Genomic DNA, 21,482 nt, shown 5'->3' with positions numbered 1-21,482 from the left:
CCAGGCAACAGACAGGCAACAAACCAAGGCAGACATCACTAGGTGACAGACAGGTAGGTTCATTTTTCCACTCTTATTAACTTCCCATTGCTCAAACTGGATTTTGTTAGTTCAAAGCTCTCTACTCTCTTACGAATTAAGAAGATATTCCTCACATTCTGAAGCTAATTCAGTAGTTAGTTGAGTTCGAACGCCTGACTGATCATTGCAAGGTGACTGAAAAGGCTATGTCATCAACCCTCTTTAGAACACATTACAGTCCAACACACACCATTCCACTCTTCCAAACCCCATTTTAGTGGCCTACCCGGCAACTGCCTTGAGAAGAATGCTACCCAAACCCCTTCTCCTATAAGGCTCTCTCACAAAATGATCCTCTATGTAAAATCCCAGTTTTGCCAAAAATGTTGAATAGTCCCTAAAAAACAAAACAAAAACCACAACTGTCCTGTCGTTTCCTAGAGCCGAGACGAATGAACCCCTTTCTGGGTCATTCATGGGGCTTTTGAAGTTCACATTCTTAACCGTCTGTTCAAATGATTCATCTACGGTTTCGGGGGTCGGGAAGTTTTTATGAGATATTTCTAGCAGGAAGGTTGTGGGACCTTGGAATGGAGGTGCGCTAAAGAGGGTTCCCTCCTATATTTCTTGAGTTTGGAATTTTTATGCTACCAGTGATACATCCTTTTCAGAATCTTGTGGTTTTTCTCTTTGAGCATTTCATTCTCTCTTTTGATATGTCTCTCTAAAACTTCCAGTTCTGTTACCTCTTATTTTGATGCTTTGATGATATCCTTTTCCATAGGAATGTCTAAAGGAAAGTCACACTACTCAAAATAATGTTCAGGAATATGAGAATAATCTTGTACCTTTTCATTATGTGCCTCTTGTTCCACGGAATTGATTTATTCATAGACCTATTGTTGAATTTTATCTCATCCTAGCTTTGTTGGTGACAATTAAGGCTTTCTTGCTTCTAAGTTTTCCATTATTTTAGGTGAAACAAGGTTATTCTCATTACCCTGTTTTTTCATGCTTCTTGTTACCCTTATGTATTTATTTTTATTTTATTTTTTAAATATTTTAATCCCATAAACAACCTAGACATTGTCATGGTCAAAGGCCAATGAGGTTTGAACCTTATCATTGCATTTTTTGTTGTTGGATTTTTGATTCCTTGCCTCTAGTTAGAGATCTTGTTGGATTTTCATGACTTCATCAAGCTGATTTTGCCTTCACGGAATAGTATATGATAGCGTAGTAGATTGTTATGTTATTTTGAACATTCCCTCTTCATGATTTGTTGATGTTCACTGAACGATGTTCTGTCCTTTTATGCCTATGATAAAGTGTTAACTGTCCTATTGCCCAAATCAATGTCGGTTGTTATCTTTTAGTTGTGTGTTCAGTGAAAGTGTTTATTTTGATCTTGTGTGATCGTGTATATATGCATGTTGATGTTTCTGGTCACATATAGTTTATGGTCTGCTAGGATAATGATGGTGTTGATTAATTTTCAAAATTTTAACGTGGATGCTCTTTTTTTTTTCAGGTTGTTCTACAGTTCTACTTCCAACCAGGATTGTCCATGCATTGAACCTCAATGTGGAAGACATAAATTCTCAGCCAAGCACACAATGTGCTATTTTTCCAAGCATGCAATTCTAATCCAAGCACACAATGTGGTCTTTTGCCAAGCACACAATGCTTATCTATACAAATATTTTTTGTTGTAAAATGCATCATGGAAGTGATGGTCATGGTTGAAGACTTGTATTTTATCTAGTCCATGGTTTTCCAACTTCCAGTTGTACAGCAAGTGATAAAGTTGTGATAGATTCATTTACCTTTTGTATAAGCATCATTACATGAAATGATGCTCTAGAAGCACGAGGGAAGTACTATTCAATACTGTGGCAGTTTCCACAGTCTTGAGGAAACAGTTCTAGAATTTTGTAATAAATTAAATATAATGAAATCCATTGCAGTGAATTTCTTGCTAGCAATCTATTATATTCCAAACTTTTGATGTTCAACTCCACTCCATTTTGGTATCTTCATTTTTATGTCAGTAAAGCAAATCCTTTGCAATCATTGTACTTATCATTCCAATGGTAACCCCTTTAAATTATTAATTAACCAATTTAAGCTAATAAGGAAGATCCTTGCAAGTGTCCACTCTATTCCATCTATGTTCCTCGAACATGCCAATGAAAACACTGATTCATTCTTTGAAATCTGCTCCCCTCACCATATTTCCGCTGTTGATCAAATGGCTCTGTGATGCATATAGTAATGACAATATTCCTATACCCACCTACCCCTGATAGTTGAAATGGCTTAGGCATTTTCTAGGAACTACAAAATCCCATGTTACATTACACTTTATAAATGTTCCAAGAATTTTTGTCCTTGCTCATTTCCCTTAACAGAATTTATAAAATTTGACAGCATTTAAAAATATCGATGGGGTTCAATTATTTGAAACAGAGTTTTAGGTTCTAGAATTCCACAGAAGGTATATTTAATGAGCTTTTTTCATCATTTTTTTATATTCTGCCATAAGAGAACCCCTTTTTTAGCATATCCACTAGCCACTACACATTTCTGCCATTAAAAGGATTCAAGCTCATCTTTTGAGGATTACTAATGCTCAGTAAAAATGATCTCAGCATAAGCTCATTTGGTACAAGAAGGAAGCTCATTTGTTGTCATTCTTGCTATTGTCTTTGCTTTATGGTTCTTGTTATCAATCCTAAATCAACTTTTTGTTTTCTTCTATTGTTCATGGGAATATATGGAATTATATTATATTCAGTTTGGTTTAGATTGGGAAAACAATTGCATCAAATTATATTTCTTTTTAAAGGCAGGAAAGATGGGTATATGGAGTAGACATAAAATGTTCATGCTATATTTACTGTGACTTTCACATATACCAATCAAACTACCCCATGATTCCAGTTCTACATAGCTTGAACTTGGTAAGCAGGCATTACCATAAGATTTATATTATTGCTTTTATTGGAGAATTGTTGCAGAGAAGAGAACCCCTTTTTTAGCATATCCATTGGCCACTACACATTTCTTCCATTAAAAGGATTCAAGCTCATCTTTTGAGGATTACTAATGCTCAGTAAAAATGATCTCAGCATAAGCTCATTTGGTACGAGAAGGAATCTCATTTGTTGTCATTCTTGCTATTGTCTTTGCTTTATGGTTCTTGTTATCAATCCTAAATCAACTTTTTGTTTTCTTCTATTTTCAATGGGAATATATGGAATTCTATTATATTCAGTTTGTTTTGTATTGGGAAAACAATTGCATCAAATTATATTTCTCTTTAAAGGCAGGAAATATGGGTATATGGAGTAGACATAAAATGTTCATGCTATATTTACTGTGACTTTCACATATACCAATCAAACTACCCCATGATTCCAGTTTTGCACAGCTTGAACTTGGTAAGCAAGCATTACCATAAGATTTCAATTATTTCTTTTATTAGAGAATTGTTGCATAGAAGAGAACCCATTTTTTAGCATATCCACTGGCCACTATACATTTCTGCGATTAAAAGGATTCAAGCTCATCTTTTGAGGATTACTAATGCTCAATAAAAATGATCTCAACATAAGCTCATTTGGTACGAGAAGGAAGCTCATTTGTTGTCATTCTTGCTATTGTCTTTGCTTTATAGTTCTTGTTATCAATCTTAAATCAAATTTTTGTTTTCTTCTATTGTTCATGGCAATATCTGGAATTCTATTATATTCAGTTTGGTTTAGATTGGGAAAACAATTGCATCAAATTATATTTCTTTTTAAAGGCAAGAAAGATGGGTATATGGAGTAGACATAAAATGTTCATGCTATATTTACTGTGACTTTAACATATACCAATCAAACTAACCCATGATTCCAGTTCTACACAGCTTGAACTTGGTAAGCAGGCATTACTGTAAGATTTCAATTATTTCTTTTATTGGAGAATTGTTGCAAAGAAGAGAACCCCTTTTTTAGCATATCCACTGGCCACTACACATTTCTGCCATTAAAAGGATTCAAGCTCATCTTTTTAGGATTACTAATGCTCAGTAAAAATGATCTCAGCATAAGCTTATTTGGTATAAGAAGGAAACTCATTTGTTTTCATTCTTGCTATTCTCTTTGCTTTATGGTTCTTGTTATCAATCCTAAATCAACTTTTTGTTTTCTTCTATTGTTCATGGGAATATCTAGAATTCTATTATATTCAGTTTTTTTTAGATTGGGAAAATAATTGCATCAAATTATATTTCTTTTTAAAGGCAGGAAAGATGGGTATATGGAGTAGACATAAAATGTTCATGCTATATTTACTATGACTTTCACATATACCAATCAAACTATTTGACAATTTCCATAACTATATGTGTGAATGCTGGGGCTTTGTTTATCATAGTGTTGCCTTTGACTTATCTCATGCAAGAAGCTGACTGCAGTTAATTGCATCGGTGGATCATAGGAGCTTGTTTACATGCTCTTTGTACATGAAGTCCCTGAGGGTATATCACCATCCACCGTTCAGGTACTCCTTGCATCATGATTGATGTTGAAAAACAATAAATCCTGTGTGGTGAGATTTTGATGGCAAGTAACTTCAATCATTTTATTGTTACAGCTAGGAACACCTATGGCATAAATTAGAGTTGAAGTGATGGCATAGAGTAGTATGAAATAGGTATTTGGGCTTGAATTTGATTAGGACAATTATTGTGCAGCACACATGTATAATGACTAGGAGATTGAGGGTCTGATTAAAGGGGGAAACTATGGAAGGAGTTTTGTGGCCATGTCTAGTATGCATATCAATTATGTGAGGATGCTCTGCAATTCAGCAATTTGTATAGTTTTACATTTCATTATTGACAGAAGAGAGAAACTAGTGGTAGACACCCAGTGTTCAAGGATCATCCCACATGTCAAATGACTGGCAAGTGATATATGACAAACAAAGATGGTAAAAGCTGGTATTTTCCGAGGTTGATGACAATTCAACTTGGCATTATATTTTAAAATCCAATTTTGAATGGATTGATGGATGAAGATATTAATTAAATTCATTAGTTAGTGGGTTTGGTTTAGATATTGTCAGTGTTCCATGGGGATGTGCCCCCTAGTGTGTTTCCCATACTTCAAGGGCTGTATGTCCCACTTTTCAGGAAGCTCAGGGAAATGATTCCCAAGTGTGAAGGATGATTTTGCCCCGCTACACCACCACCCCCCCTCCCATCCACAGAAAAAAGATAAGGGGAAAACATGGGAAATGATTCCTGACCTGATAAGACAGAACAAAGATAGAGGATTGAGTTTTGAGAAGTTTGTGACCTTGGTAATTAATGGTAATATTAATTATTTCAAGATGTTTGAGAGGTGCCAATCTCATTGGACTTCATATGGAGAAAGTAAAATTTTATATCCCATTCATATTTCAATGGACTTAACAATTTTCCAAATTTTGGATTATAGCATTTCCACTCGATTGTACATTGATGAATTTTCATGGGTTGAATTGTTGTTGTTGAGATTTTATCATATGGGGATCCCTATGTTAGGGGCCCCAATGTCCCCCTATCCCCCATGAATCTCCCTAAAATTTATGGTTTCCCACATGTTCCCCACGTGTGTTTCTCCACTCATGCACTCTGCTGCCCTGGAAACTTGGTGGAACATAGGATATTGTGCATACTGTATGTTCTATTATGACCAATGGTTTTGAAACTTGTAATTTTATTCAAGATCAAACAATTATGTTCGATTACAATCCATGATTCTGTCCCTATGCAACAAACGGCTCCTATCTGTTGTTGATTTACCATTTAGTACCTAATTGAACTTTGATGGGAAGTTGATATAAGGTAGTGGGATTGGCAGTAGACACAAGCTGATGGAATAGAATCAATTTAGCTTATGTGTGATTCTTGCAATAGTTGTGTTCTTTAATGATTGTTAAGGTATGCTATCAGCCTGGCACTTATCTGGGTAAGACTTCCATGAATCTGTCCCTATGCAACAATGGATTGTATCCCTTGTTGATTTACCATTAACTGCCCACTTAACTTTGATGGCAAGTGGCAAGTTGATCTAAGGTAGTGGGATTGGCAATCAATGCAAGGTTAAGGAGCAGAATCAATTTTGCTTGTGTAATTTTTACAAAACTTGTTTGGTCTAGTGATTGTCAATGTATGCTGGAAAGTGGGTAACATTTTGGGTCTCTCGGTGTCAAACTTCCACTGAAGATGGAAAGAGAGAGGATTCTGAACTGCAATTTGAATTAGTCTCTGTAAAATTTAAATTGTTTTTCAAATTGTTGTTTTTTCCCTTGATGAGAAGTCTGTAACTTGAGGGAATCAAATTTGATACGACATGGTAATAATGTTTGAACTATAAATTGAATTTGAAAATATATTCAAACTCTGTGCATGGCAGGTGTTGGTGGTAAGGGAAATCTTCTCAGGATTAATGCAAAAAAGCTCGTACCAGCTCAAAATTCTCTATCCATGTTGTATCCAGTCTTTAAATTGATATGGATGCTGCTAGTTGGACGATTTATTGGCCTTTAGCTATTCTCCAGTTCATAATTCATTGCTTGAATGATGTAGTATTTTATAAGTCTCTTCTTTACATATGTTGTCAAGTTTAGAAGCTTTGAACTCTTGCCTAGTTAAAAATGATTTCTCTATGAATAAATGCTACATGCCTAATTTTGTAGAATGCAAATAAGCCAAATTTAATTGGTGTTATATAGACTAGACAGAAGCCAATCACACAGCACAGTGAATGCAAATTAAAGGTTTTGTCAAGAATGTAAGCATAATGAGGATACATGGAGCATAAAAATGGTGAAGTTGTACACATTTGATACCAAGGAATGATAAAAAATTTGTTTTCTTTTGTTTTTCGAAATCATTTTTCCTGTGATTGTTTCGAAAGTTACTATTTTATTCCGTTTTACATTAAACTTGTTAATAGAAATATGTAGATCACTTAGAAATGCGATAAATTCCAAGGTAGATATAATCTTTTGGAAATATTATAAACAAATGAGGATTCTGTATTATCGCTGCTTCATTTCTCTGTTAGATTGTTAATGAAATAATGATAACTTTGTTCAATCTAAATTTGATTCTTATTCTTCTGATTGGATTGCACGAATAAGATAAAATCTACAGAAAGGTTATACAGGTTGGTTTATCTATAATTACTCTTTGGATTGCCTCTGCTTTCAGTTGATATACAGGAATGTTCACTTCTTACATGTAACTTGGAACATTTATGGCAAGCTTTTATGTATCATACCTGGGTTAAAAACCTCTTGCAAAAAACGAGGAAAATTTTCTAAGCCTTTTCTGTCATGTTAAATAGCAGTTTTCAATTTCTACACATCTTGTTAATACTTGAATTTTGAATATCTTAGCATGGTGAACTTGGTTTGCTTCAACAATACTCTTTCGTTTATATGCTTAGTTTGTGTTCCTGTATGGAAGGTGGTTCAAAATTCATCATATGCACTTACTGTTTTAAAGTTTTTTATTTGGTTTAATTTTTTAAATGTTTGACTAGAGGAATTGGCAATTAGGCCCATTTCGTACTCGCATGGCTCGGGATCAATTCTGATCATTGCCACTATAACCTCTAGGTTTCCACATATGCCCCTTCTGTGAACACAGGTAAGTTGGGGTTTGAACCTGGGACCTTTTACACAAGGTGTGCCTTAAGTTTTAACAAACACCCTGTCACTAACTGGTCTACGCCCCAGGGGCTATTACATGTGGTTACTGTTGTTCCTTCTTCCAACTAAATTTACGTGTTTGCTAGTAACTAAAGAGAGGATAGATCACAAATTAGAACAAGCTAATGTTTTTGAAATCTAAAACTTTCTTGAAGATTTCACTTAGCAAGCCCACTAAATTTCCAAAAAATGAGGACCATCTGTACAACGAAAATCCTTAAAGGCTTGGAATTGAAATGCCCTGTTTGGAACTTTTCTGAATTTTTGTTTGCAAAAGTTGCACTGACTTGTCTGCATGGTCGATGACCAAATTCATCGGCAGGGATATTATTCATGGGCTAGAAAAGCCACCTGTATGTAAAACTTGAATTGATCATGCCTGCCGACTTGGAATCATATAAATTGCTCAATAGACGAAACTTTTTTTTAAAACATATAAAGATGACCAAGTCCCAAAATGCAGCTTACCAGCCTTGTTAGACCATCATGATGGATGTGATTTCTTGGACAAATATTAACATTTCCTTACTTATGACACACTGAGCATGATCATGAGCAAGATGTGAACTTCAAAACCCCCGTGAACGACCCAGAAAGGGTTTCGTTCGTCTCGGCTCTGGGAAACGACAGGACAGTTGTGGGTTTTGTTTTGTTTTTCAGGGACTATTCGATGTTTTTGGCAAAGCCAGGATTTTACATAGAGGATCTTTTTGTGAGAGAGCCATACAGGAGAAGGGGTTTGGGTAGCATTCTTCTCAAGGCAGTTGCCGGGCAGGCCGCTAAAATGGGGTTTGGAAGAGTGGAATGGTGTGTGCTGGACTGGAATGTGCGCTAAAGAGGGTTGATGATAGAGCCTCTTCAGTCACCTTGCAATGATCAGTCAGGCATTCGAACTCGACTAACTACTCAATTAGCTTCAGAATGTGAGGAACATCTTCTTAATTCGTAAGAAAGTAGAGAGCTTTGAACGAACAAAATCCAGTTTGAGCGGTGGGAAGGTGAGAAGAGTGGAAAAATGAACCTGCCTGTCTGTCCCCTGGTGATGTCCGCCTTGGTTTGCTGCCTGTCTGTCGCCTGGGTGGTGAGCTGCAGAGCGCGGGGTAGAGTTTTCCCTCGGAGTGAGCTGGTGAGCTGCAGAGCTGGTGAGTTGAATTGGTTAGGGGAGCTGCAGAGCCCGCGGGGAAAATTCGAATGCAAATGAGCGAAATGGGAATTGGTTTGGGGCAAATTCGAATTGCCATACCCGCGCTCAGAATTCTGTCAGACGAATTAATGTTCCACGGTGGTGGGTGGAACGGTGGCGGAGCTCGCGAAAGGTGGCTGAGGGCGGAGGAATTGCCGGTGGCCGGAGCCGGACGTTTTTCCAGACGGTAACGGAAACTAGAGAATTCCTTTGCCTTGTTAGACTAGTACGAGGTTAGTACAAGGTTACATTAACCATATTATATAGCATTCTAAAAGGTGATAAAAAATACATATATAAAAAAATTAAAAACGGCATATAGATTCTGAGTGAAAAATCTAGGAGTTGACTTTAAAGTCTTGTTGTCTGAAATAATGGTGGAGTTGTGTGCAAATTTTACTGGTGCAATTTGCATGATATCGCTGTGATTATCTAACAAAAGGAAGCCATCTATACGTGTCATTACTCTAAAATCATAGAAAGTGAATAACGAATTCCAAGAGGACAATCCTAATATAAATATAATTCCATCAATCTCAACACCTTCAACGGCTTTTCATATTGCACACAGAGAAGCTGGCGCATTCTCATACTACATGGCGCTGATTTTATTCACTCGCGTTTTTTTGGATCATAACGTGTTCCTGAATATTCGGTAACGTGTTCCTGAATATTCGAGAATCGGATGGACATGGTCGCGGTCAAAAATTGACCGCGCCAATGTCCATTTTTGACCGCGACCATGTCCATCCGATCCCCGAATATTCGGGGAATCAGCAATCAATGTCCGATCCCCGAATATTCGGGGAATCAGCAATCAATGGCCGATCCCGGAATCAGCAATCAAGGATGGCCGATAATAACATGACACTCATGCTAACCGCAGAAGACAATTTTGTAATTACCACCAGCAGGGCAACTGAAAGCGCTGGAACTATCATCCCTGGCGTAGCTGTATGCCTGCGGGCACTGCCCCTTGAAGAATTTGGAATAGTTAGTGGGAGGGCAGTTTTTCAGGAACGCGCCCCTGCAGCAGTACTGGGGCGTATTGAAAGCAGCACAAGCGCTTTTGCATCCACCGGATACTTTCAATTCTGAAGGGCAGATTGCATTTATGTTGCTGGTGCACCCGATTTTCTTGCAATTAGAATTGGACGGAGTTGCAGAAAGAGGGATGTTGAAACCAACGACGAGAGAGATATCATAGAAGTCTAGATTGCTGAACTGATTCAGAGCATATTCAAAAAGAGTTGCAGGAACACGTCCATAGCCTTGACAATTCAGTAACCCGCCGCCGTCACCAGTGGTGCAACTGCCTAGCCCGCTAGCGTCGAGTCACAGATGGCGTTAGATAATGAATATTGTATGACTGACAGAGAGTGGTGGGCTATATTGTATGACTTACGCAACACAGGTCTGTGCTTTGACGAAGACAAGTAAGGCGACCAAGCACTATGAAGAATTTGATATTTTGCCGACGATCTATTTTTCAATGTCTGATAGTGTAAATATTAAAACACAGTAGGAAATATACGGATGGACGCCTTCATATTCACAGCCGCCGTTTCTCACCAGGCATCTGCGTTAACTATCGAGACTCCAATCGCCCATGTTCATGGAGGGCGACTTTTCCTGCAAAGGAATGGTTAATTTGTGAGATAAAATTTAATGGTAAAGTTTGTTTCTCATCAAACTGTAATGTTCAAAGATCATGGAATATCGTTATAATATTTATAACAAACTGAACGTTGGGTTGATTACCCTTATAACATGCTTCCATGTAAAATTCTATATCATATTCAACTACCCTCTCTTTACCATGTAATAGATTTTATATATCTTAATTATTAATATATTTTATATGTGGATTATAATTAGTTAAGTTTTATAAATTTAATAATTAATAAATATAATACATTTTATATAATTTAATTATTAATAATAGATTTTAATTTAACTAATAATAGATTTTAATTATTATAATTAGTTAAATTATATAAATTAAATAATTAGTATTTTATACAAAATATTTTTTGGATTTTAATGTGGACATATTTCTAATCATGTATAGTGGTGTATTATCGGGATATAGATTATAATTTTCATAATTTATTTCATAAAACATATTATTAAAATTTTAAAAATACAATTAAATTAAAATATATATATATATAAATTAATATATATATATATATATATATATTATAAAAAAATAAAAAGTTGATTATGATGATGATGGTGGTGGTTAACGTCCACTGAGATCAAACTTTGGTTTATTGGACCCAAAGAAACAAATTATTTAGTTTGATTTAAGATTTGATTCCTATGCTCAAAAACCTTGGAGAGAAGCCTCCCGAGCTCATTATAATTTTGACATTGTAAAAGGCTAGGAAGGTCAGTGTTGTGACAAAGATTATGAAACTGAGATGCAATGTGGTTGTAGGCGGAGCACTCTAAGAGGAAGTGGTTTTCATCCTCGATGTTCCTATTCTCACATAGATCGCAGATCCTTTCCATCCGTGGTGTTTTAGGAACTACCCAACGACCTGTTTCACTATGGAGCTCATGAGAATTCGTTCTAATCTTTGCTATATTAATTTTCTTCTTTGAGCTAGTTAAAATAGAGAGATACTTTTGATCTTCTAGGGTGGGGTTGATGACCTTCTTATAATAACTTAATTTTCTTTTAGCCGGTAAATCTTTCTCACACCACATTTTTTCTTTGAACTTAGAAGTAACAATATCTTTAATGTTATTAATGTTTTGCAATGCATCATTCTCGTTGATCTCCAAATAGCTTAACCAGGCCCTCGTGTCTTTATACCACCCTCATTTGAGCCTTAGGTGGTTTTGGCTAAAATTTAAGGCTAGCTTGGGAAGTCTATTGTCTCCTACGTCATTGAGTTTCTGCTTGTACAAAAGAAGCCTAATCATAGCTAGGCTCTCGATAGGGGAAATACCTACTTCTATAAAGAGAATAGGATAGGGTGTATTACTTTTAATTTTCAGGTTATACGTTATAAAACGCTCTTGGATTTGCTCAATCTTTCTCCAGGATTCTCTAGAGATGCTGCAACCCCAAACCTCACATCCATATAAGATAAGAGGAGTGACTAAAGTTTCAAAGAGGAACTTCTTTTTATCCCACATTACGAGGTTTTCCTTTTTACAATTATTTTCAAGACCAAAATAAGCTTTCCACCCCCCATTAATCATTTTCTCAATGCTATAGTTCCAATTGAGCTTGTGATGAACATCAATTCCTAGGTACTTGTAAGAATACACTTCCTCCAAGTTATTATTATCATATATAAAATTAGCGTAAGTGTCCTTCTTAGATTTGATAATCATAACTTTTGTTTTTTCAGTGTTAATAGTCATACCCATGGTAGAGCAGAAATCCTTGAGAAGCCTGGGTTGCTTATCAAGATCAGATGGGCACCTTGCGAGAAGAACAATATCGTCAGCATAGAGAAGAAGGATGACGACTATCCCAGCTAAGATCGTGCCAGCACATCCTGCTTCCTCTAAATAGCCTTCGAGCTTGTCGATGTAAATGCCAAATAGGGTAGGGGAGAGGGGGCAACCTTGTTTAACTCTGATATTACACTTAATATCTTTCGACCACCCCTCATTGCTCCTTAGCTTGGCAATTACATTCTTGTATAACCTTATAGAAATAGCTCTCAACTCGAAAGGAACCTTTAGCTCTTCTAATCTATTCTAAAGATTGTTTCTAGGAACCATATCGAAAGCCTATCTAAAGTCCACAAAGCAACAAAAGAGATTGGATTTATCATTATGGCATTCCTCCATAATGATCCTAAGCATAACGAGGTGATCTGTTGTTGAGTGATACCTTTTGAAACCTGCTTGGCCTTTAGCCCGCTTACCTTCACTTTCAAGCCATATGCTTAACTTCTTTTCCAAAATACTACCATATAACTTGGCTAAGAGAGGGCTAATCATAATTGTCCTATAATTAGAAGGGTTATTTGTATCCCCACTTTTAAAAATAGGGATAATGAGGCTCTCAGTCCAAGGTTTAGGGAACCCTTACTTGACTACTTGATTGAAAAGCTTGTGGGTGTGGGGGATGAGGACAGGACCTCCAATTTTTAAGATTTCTGCCTGCTAACCTTCAATGTCCTTAGCTTTCCCATTAGCCAGGCGATTAACCCCAAACTCAATGTCTTCTAAAGAGAAAACTTCCTTTGTTGTGAGCAGGGTTTCCAAGTTATCCATGAAATTTGAAGATTCATAAAGCTTTTTAAGATAGGAATTCCAATCGTGTAGAGCAATTTTATTATTATCTTTAGTTTTCCTAGTCAAAATCTGCCTCCAAAATTTCTTAGGAGCTACCTTAGAGAGGTGTAAGATGCTTGTCTTTGACAAATGTACTACCTCCTTTTCCTTTTAGTTAGGGCTTTGTATATTTTTATCTTGTTCATTTTAAGAGATTCATCAACAGCTTCCTTAATTGCTCTCCTTGCACTTTTACAATCTTTGTCATACCATGGGTTGGTTTTGCTATTTCTTTTATTATTTGAAACTTCAATTGAAAACTTGTTAATAGAATATGAGAGAGTTGCAGTAAAATTATGATAGATGTCTTCTATGTTGTCTATACTAGATAAAGGAAGCAAATTACTTTTTAATTCATTTAGAAAGAGATCATTTTTATTTCTATCAAATATTAAGTTCTTTTGGCTATAAGGATTATTTTCTATGGGATCTCTATGCATGACAAAATTGAGAGTTATAAGTAAAGGCCTATGATCAGAGTCAGGCTCGTGGTCATTTAAGATGTGAAAATTTATTATTTTTTTGTATAACGGGAGATCAGAAATAACATAGTCTACCATGCTGCTACCAATTCCATGGACGCGGGTCATCTTGCTGGAATTGGGCCACTTCTTTAGACCGTTTCAAATTATGAGATCCTAAGCACTACAAAGCTTGAATAGCTCTGACCCAAACAAATTTTCCCCGAGGTCTTCAGAGCTCCTTTTGTACCTACTAGCCAGAGTAGGGTCTTCGTCTAACCAAAGAGGATTAGGGTTGGAATGATTGCTTAGAATAATAGCTTGGTTGCTTGAAGTTCGAGCATTAAAGTCACCTATTAAAAGGATATTACCTTCATTCCTTAGGCTATAAATATCATTCTCTAAACCATTGTAAGGGCTATTTTTATCTAGATTCTTCTTTTTATAGAAGTTATAATTGATGGGGGGGAATAACACATTACTATGTAGGTCTTTTTACTATTAATTTCACTGATCTATATCCAAATATATTGGTTGTTAGGGTCGTTTTTATAAATCCCAGGATGGGGGGAGATGTTCTTCTTAATGTAACAAACTATTCCCCCAATGCCTCTACGGGAGGATCGCTTGTTCCAGGTAGACCATAGCATAAAGCCATCTATGTTAGGGACCTTAGATTCTTCGTGCTCCCAAGTTTCAACAAGAAAAATAATATCAACATCATTTGAGATCCAACTTAGCTTGGGACCTTTGTTCCATGGAAAATCCCGACAGTTCCAAGAAAGGATCTAAAGCATGTTGAATTGCTATTTATTACTATCTTTTTGGTTTTTATTTCAAATAAAGGCTTTTCTATTTTTTATTATTGCCCATTTTCCTTCCTTTCTAACTTCTTTTACCTTTTGAACCTCCTTTCTTAATTCTGCTTGATCTTCTGAAATGAGATATTCATTTATAAATATTCTCATTCCTGTTAGACTTGAAGTTTTACTAAGTATGTCGTACTTATGATCAATAGAGCTCACTTTTATTTGGATTAGTCTTCTTTTATTCTCAGCTAATTTCCCCAACCTTGTTGCTTCTGTGAGACATGTTGTTTCAATTTGTAATCTATTATGTAATTTTGTCTGGGCTATGGCTAAAGTATCTTCATCTACTTCCTCTTTTAAACCGAAGATTATAAGGTTCAAGGCCCTTTTGTTACGCTCGTGGTCTAATTTTATTAACTTTTCATTTCATCTTTAATTGGTTTGATATCTAATTTATCTACCACATTATTTAGGGTGAGGTGGCTATTAACTTTTTCTTCTAGTTCTTTAATCATGTCTTTCATTTTAAGACTCTCTAAAATATCAGTGTCTCCTTGCTGGGATGTTTGGTTAGTATCTTGGTTTTGTTTTTCTATAACCTACAACCTAGTCTCTATTGCTTCCATTTTATTCTCCAATAGTTCTATTTTATTTTCTATTTGTTTTTGGATCATGTTTTCAAGAAATGCAAATTTTTTTCTAGCATGGCTTCTAACTCTATTTGTAGCTTGGCTTCTCTTTATTCTCTACATTTTTCTAAAGACTCTATATACTCATAAAGGTCTTGTAGAGTAACTATGTTAGTTCTGCCTTTTGGTAATCTTTGGTAATTGTGGTGAAATATTCATACTTGAAAATATATGAGCAAATATGTATTAAAAAAAGAAAAAAATAAAAATGTGTGCAACTGAAATCAACAAACCTGACAGCGAATCGCCCATGCCCACTGTAGCCCGCAGGGAGCAATATTCTCGACAACAGTGGTCCTTGCAACTTTATGGATACTTATGATTTACAAGCCTCAGTATATTCCATGCATCGTTAAATATTGCGACTGCAGCAACGAGTCGAATGAACTTTTAGAGTTTCTAGCCACTAAATTTGTTGAACGTAGAACACGATCTCACGTCCCCAAATCAGTTCCTAACATAATAACACTTTTATGGTGATTTTTCAATCCATGACAGTTTACGATCCTTTCTCATCGCAGGTAGGGTATTTTCAGACAATCACCAAAATGAGGTTCCTATGCTTCAGAGAGGAAAGTCACTCTGTCTGGTCCTTCTGAGCTCGCTCTCGTTATTTCCACTTTTTTGTCTTACGAAAATGTTATGAAGATGTTAATTTTCCTTCAAAATCAGCGTTGCCTCAGGCAGGACCTTTGTTCCTCGCTTTTGCAGGAATCCTAGGTCAGAAGACGGCTTGCTTTTATAACCATTAACAGACTACGTTCTTTATAAGGATAACTAGCGGACCTTACTTCACTGTCCGTCCAAATTCTAGTTCATGAAAAACCTTCATTGCAAACAGGAATTACTTCTAGCAGGATATACCAGGAAACCCTTGAATTTCCGCTGACGAATTTGTTGATACAAAATGGTTCGCATACCAAAGGGATCATTATCTTAGTTGTTCTTCGAATCTATCAGGATTTCCCACAAACGAATTTCGCTGCTTTAGGAACGGCTAGCGAAGATCCTCGGAATGTTTCACTTCTTCCGGAGTTGACGTTCCAGAAACCTCGCGTTGTTGTGGACGAGAGTTGATGGCCTTTGTTAGGATGGACAAACTCACTGTCCTTGACGTATTCTGTGCCCAAATTCACTAATTACCTTATACAGCGAACGATTTATGGTCTTCGATACTTAAAAGTTAAAATCAAACCCTCACTTCAAACACAATGGACGCAGATATTTATGTTATAATAGCATACGTAAATGGCCGCAGGGATATCAACCACGCCGCAGAAACCCATAAAATGGCCACAGAGATTTATGAATGGTTCACATTTATTTTTTTTAATTAAATTAAAAAAATAATGAAATTGAAAAATAAAAAGAGTATAATTATTTTTGAGATAATTCTCCATGTATTTCAAAAAAATATTTTGTGGAAATTTGGAAATTTAGTTTTTATATCTGCCAAATAATTACATAAAAATTTTAAAAATCCTATTTCAATAAATAAATAAATAAATATAATGATATTATTATATATTTCAATATTTCTCTTTAATGTGTAACTTCATTGTAATTTTCGAATTAAATTACTATTATTACTCTAATATATCTAATTTGAAGGTTGTTAATAAACTTTTTATATAATCATAATGCAAATCTCTGATTGGTACATATTACCCTAATTTATTAACTTTTCACTGTCTATATATGGATAATATTAAAAATACTATTACTTCTTATTTTAAGAATAAGTTGTGAGATGATAAGGAGCTAGAGGGAGAAAGGAAGCTAAGGTATTATAAGGAAGTGATTGACCCCACTCTTGCTAACCAAAATTATCTTTCTACCTTGAGCAATCATGAACATTGCTAAAATAAGCAATAATTCTCATGAGTTAACTAGCATGTTGGTCTATTAGTAAAACATCTTATCTGTGAGAGTTGTGATACAAAGAGGGTTGAAGATGAAAAACACTTTATATGTCACCTTTAGGATACTAATAGGGTTGAAGATGGAAAATACTTTCTCATAGATTGTTAGGCTCTTGTTCGCATTTTTTTTCATTTCCAAAACATTTGCCCCGTTACCAACCTTCTTGCCTTATTAAATCAGTGAAACTATAGTGATCTAGGAACACTTATTTCCTTTCCTTTTACCAGAAAAATAACATATTAAAGAGTAGTAATTAATTTTTTACTTTCTTAAAATTTGATAGACCACATTAATCTTAGTGAGTGTTATTCTTCCTCACCATCATAATTATCATATTTAAAAATTTGATTTAATAAATTATCTTATTTGAAAAAATAACTTCGGCGTAAATCACATTTCAAATAACTTCGGCGTAAATCACATGTAGACAGAGATTTGTCGACGCGTTTCGAACCAACAAGTGTGGTTCATCGTCAGGACAAGTTGAAGAAACAGATCCAGCTTAGCTCAGACTATTTAACATGCTAAGCTGGATCTGTTTCTTCAACTTGTCCTGACGATGAACCACACTTGTTGGTTCGAAACGCGTCGACAAATGTCTGTTTACATGTGATTTACGCCGAAGTTATTCTTTCAACTATTATAGATCACAGAAGCCTCAATTCAACTATAAATTATCTTATTTTTGAAATAAAATATAAAATATAGATGTAAAAATAATCTTAAGAAACCCATATTTTTCAATATTTTCCATCTTACGCTGTAATTAACATATTAATATATATATATTAATAGATATACATATTAATTATGTATATAAGTGCACTTGATAAGTCCAAAAAGGCAGCCATTGGTTCCGCTCTTTCTAGTCAAAGAAGCCATGAATATGCCATATTGGCCAGTAGCGAACCCCGGAAACTAATTTTCGAATCATTTTGTTTTCAAAGAAATCATATTTTATTATTACAGGAGGCTGAGCAATGTGCCCGGAAATGTATTTAATGAAGACTTTGTGTATATTCGTTTAGAGTCGTCGCGGGCACTTCCAGGCACGACCCGTGAAATTTTTGTTTATTCTCCAGTGGGGCATTGCACCCGAAAATCTATTTAATTACAACTTTGCCGGTTGAGCCCTGTGCACTGAAATCGTTTGAAAATTTTGTTTGTTTCTATTTTTGTTTCTTCTGGAGTTAAGCCATGTGCTTCGAAATCTATTCAATTTAATTAATTTTAGCATTTGCACGTTTTAGACCTACTTTTGAAAATTGTGCGGTTGTTATCTTTGAGTTGAGCAATTTATTTAATTGTCTTTCTTCCTATATATATATTAGTTTAGTGACTCTCTTCCCAGTATTCGTTGGGCAATATGCGCAGAAATATATTCATTTGGGCTTTTATTATGAATATATATATATATTTTTTTTTGTATATAGAAGTTGTGTGTTAAATATCTCCACCAAGGCCCGCTTTACGAGTCGAGCGATTTCGGAAAGGATAATAAAGAAAAAAAATGTGTGCTTGTAATTATTGAACTTCCAATTAACTGGGTTGGGTTAGGTTAGGTTGTATAACCTGGCATTTTGTTTCACATGACATCCATGAAATACAGCGTTATGTATATAAGTAAGACCCAGTAAAACAATTATAATTTTTCTTGGAATGATCTAAAAATCGAGAGAGAGCTCTGCGGCGATACGAGGGTTTCGAATGGCGTTACAAGGTCGCACCAGAAACTCAGGCTACCTGGGCTCGAAGGGCCTGCTTCCAGCCCTTACAGATCGCGAAGAAAGACTGAAGGCCGCGCCCAAATGGCAGACCAAAGAACCCAGGCAGCAACCGATGGATTCGCTGCACGAAGGAGAATTGTTTTGGCCGAAAGCGGTTATGTCCGTCCGGATACTGGCTTCGGCCCTGCGGCTCGATGAGATCTGGATAGTCAGAGCTAACGTAACCTTCAACGCCGCCGACTCAGTGCATATCGCCGAAGGAGCAGTGAGTACAAGGAATACCTACCCGAAATCGAGGTTCAGATCTACAGAATCGGTCACACCGCCACGGATCTGGCTTCCATCTACGGCGGATCGATCCTCGGAGGCAGATCCATCATTCTCCAGGCCATGGACAAGCCCCCTTTACCTGACCCAGGGGTTCTCACGCAGTCCGCAGTTGGCTTTCCACACAACAAGGCATGGAATGGAGGCTGCAGAACAACAACGACCAGATCCGCACTCAAATATACAGAATCAACCCGATATTGAGCTATTAACCGAGCATAAGGGAAAGGAGACAACGATCCGGACGGTAATGAGCGCGGGTGACCCAGATCCATCATGGCTGCCACTGGAACCACCACGGATGTATCCAGAAACAGAAAGAAAGCCCATCAACGCGGAAGGCGGGTATGCAAACCCCAGATCCGCCATCGACCCACCAGATCCGGACAACAAACAGACAAATCAGAGCTTGGTTAAGGCAGATCTGACAGATCTGAAACAAATATTCATCAGATCGGTAGACGGAAAACACTACTGTGTTCAATCCAAGGAAGGGATGGATGTTCTGGAATTAAAAAAACAGATCCAGAATAAACTGGGCATTCCGATATCATACCAAAATCTTTTATTTTCAGGACATTGCATGCAGGATCTACACACCCTCCAGCATTATGGAGTTGCTAATGATTCAACCATCATCCTCAACTTGAGACTTCGAGGAGGATGCAAGGGAACTACCTCAAAAAATACAGGTTCTTTCCGTGATGCAGTCAAAGGAAAAGATCCAATGCAACACAGACCAGCACCCACAGCAGAGCTTCCAGGGCCCTATATCGTGGAACAGAGGCCAGAATCACCCATGCTCACTGTATCACTGCCTGAGGTAACAGATCTGTACACGGATTTAATGCACAATGCTGTTATTTGCAGATTTAATGGTTACTGGCCCAAAGCTGATGCACTGCATCAATGGGTTTTTTCTTCATGGACACCCAAATGTGAAATATATCTATGCCCTAAGGGTTTCTTCATAGTCAGATTCAACACAGAACTGGAACGAGACAGTATCATCAACCAAGGGCCTTGGTTTTGGGGCAATGCTGGTCTCTTCATCACCCCCTGGTTCTCGGACTTTGATGCTAATAAAATGGTCGTATCGACAATGCCAGTTTGGGTAAGGCTTCATAACCTCCCGCTGCATTTCTGGCATCGGAAGGCATTAACAGCCATTGGGAATTCCTTAGGAAAACATCTTAAAATAGATGAGGACAGAGCCAACCGAGGAATCTTCACATATGCCAAAATATGTGTCGAGGTGGATCTAAGCCAAGGGCTTCCAGATCACATCACACTAAACTTTAACAATTCACTGTGGACACAACAACTTGATTACGAGAACACGGCATTCAGATGTCGCAGCTGCATGCAGACAGGGCACCTACAATATGCATGTCCTCTGTCTAGTAAGGAGCCTAAAGGAAACAAGAAGCAACAGAAGAAACCAAAAGGTTGGCAGCACACTGAACCACTGGAGGAGGAAGCACTGAACACGGAACCCACAGATTTACAAGGAAGACAGGACAAAGCGATGGAGGAAAACAACGAAGAACCCAAATTGGAGCCAAACAACTTGGAACGGCAGCAAGATCTACAGCTGGAAATAAGCGGAGCCAAAAGAGCACACAGCCCCGAAGGATCTGACTCGGACAAAGAACAATCAGTGTATACAGGGGAAAACCAGCTTGCCTTAATTGCCCCCACTCCCAACGTGGGAGTCTGGCGCAAAGTAGAAAAGAAAAAAGGAAGGAAAATATAGGCCTGTAGACACAACTTTATCATTTCTGTTGTATTCCTGTATTTACAGGAACAGTTTTTGTCCTTTTGTGTTTTATTTCTGTTTGCTGCCTGTCATCACAGGAACAGCCATATGCATATGCTTCAAGCATCTACAAAATGTAATTTTATCAATATGAATAAAATTACGACTTTTTCCTAGGGGAAAAAAAAAAGTAAGACCCAGTAATGTAGGACTTTGCATTTGCTTAATCTTTCTCTGTCAATTTTAATTACATAGAAATGAGTGAATCGAAATGTCTTTGAGAATTTCTTGTTAGAATGTATTGTAATTGATGTTTGAGTGATTGAGATATTGAGACTTGATATACCATTGAGACTTGATATTGAGATATGAGAGCTTTCACAATTGGAATGGATGACATCACTGTACGGTACGCACCTAGTTTGTCAAAGAAAAGGCAGAGTAACCTGCAAACCAAATAAAACTAATTTTCAAAACACAGTGTGTAACAATATATGTATAAAGCACAAATACATTTACAAGAATT

General features: G+C 36.6%; 2 pseudogenes; both read right to left on the bottom strand.

The window, feature by feature from the left end:
• Positions 1-243: 243 nt before the first annotated feature.
• Positions 244-9,014, bottom strand: LOC149229779 (GCN5-related N-acetyltransferase 8 pseudogene; annotated as a pseudogene).
• An 818-nt stretch (positions 9,015-9,832) lies between these two features.
• Positions 9,833-10,291, bottom strand: LOC149229778 (pathogenesis-related thaumatin-like protein 3.1 pseudogene; annotated as a pseudogene).
• Between the last annotated feature and the right edge of the window lie 11,191 nt (positions 10,292-21,482).

This window comes from Pinus tabuliformis, chromosome J, assembly GCF_031772625.1.
Source record: "Pinus tabuliformis cultivar Carrire ecotype Pingquan chromosome J, CPIR1, whole genome shotgun sequence".
Lineage (NCBI taxonomy): Eukaryota > Viridiplantae > Streptophyta > Pinopsida > Pinales > Pinaceae > Pinus > Pinus tabuliformis.
This window is presented reverse-complemented; position numbering and strand designations above follow the sequence as displayed.